Here is a 1003-nt window from a genome sequence, read left to right as displayed (position 1 = left end):
GAACAGCCTGAGCACTGTTCGTACATAGAGTTTCCGAAGGCAAGCCAATTTACGAATACATATATGTATATGAATATGTGTATGTATGTATAGGTATATGTGTATGTATTTGTATATGTAATACAATAACTAGTGAGATATGTATGGATATACACAAAAGGGGAGAGAAAGATAGGGAGTGGAGAAATCACTGGGGTCAAAGTGGTGGGTGGAGGGAGAGAGTGTGGGAGGGAACCCAGAATAAACCAATATACATATGTGAAACACAGCTTATTTTATAAAATTTTGTTACTATATTCTAAAAAATTTGCATTGCTTTGCACACAAAGTTTGTATACATTGTGTTTCACACTATCCTTCATTCACATTGTGTTTCAAACAATCATTCTCATTCACCACGTTTTGTAAAAATCAGTCACCGTTGAACCATGCCGATCATTACCCCTGTCTTTCCAGATCGGATCCCAAAGGATCTTTCCCATTTTATTTACTCCGTCTCCCTCCACTCACCAAATTGTGTGTCCCGATGATTCTCCCTGCCCTCCCGCACCTCTGTTCCCACCCCTTCCTCCTTTGGATCACCATACATGTTAAAATTTTAAGGAAAAAAAAATACAGTATCAGTTTATTTAGGGAAATCCATAAGACATCAGTGGGAGAAAGTGCAGATGAAACAAGAGGAGAGAGAGTTAATAAAGCGAAAGTGATAAAACAAGCTGTCACAATTGAGTGATTGGAAATTAATTCCTTGGGAAAATGGTATGAAACAGAGACACTTAATCTCATCCAGGGATAGATGTTGCTTGTACCAGCTTCCATCTGTCAGTTTTTGAAGGCTAATTAATTCATGGTACTTCTACCTGACAGACAAGACCATTGTTGTTGTTGTTATGTGCCATCGAGTCACCTGCGACTCATAGCGACCCTATGTACAAAAGCCCTAAACTCCACTCTGTCCTGTGCCAATCGCACTGTCTCTGACACTCCCATCCCAATTATCCCA

Source organism: Elephantulus edwardii, unplaced genomic scaffold (assembly GCF_000299155.1).
Source record: "Elephantulus edwardii isolate Elephantulus edwardi_28Jun2011 unplaced genomic scaffold, EleEdw1.0 scaffold00235, whole genome shotgun sequence".
Lineage (NCBI taxonomy): Eukaryota > Metazoa > Chordata > Mammalia > Macroscelidea > Macroscelididae > Elephantulus > Elephantulus edwardii.
This window is presented reverse-complemented; position numbering follows the sequence as displayed.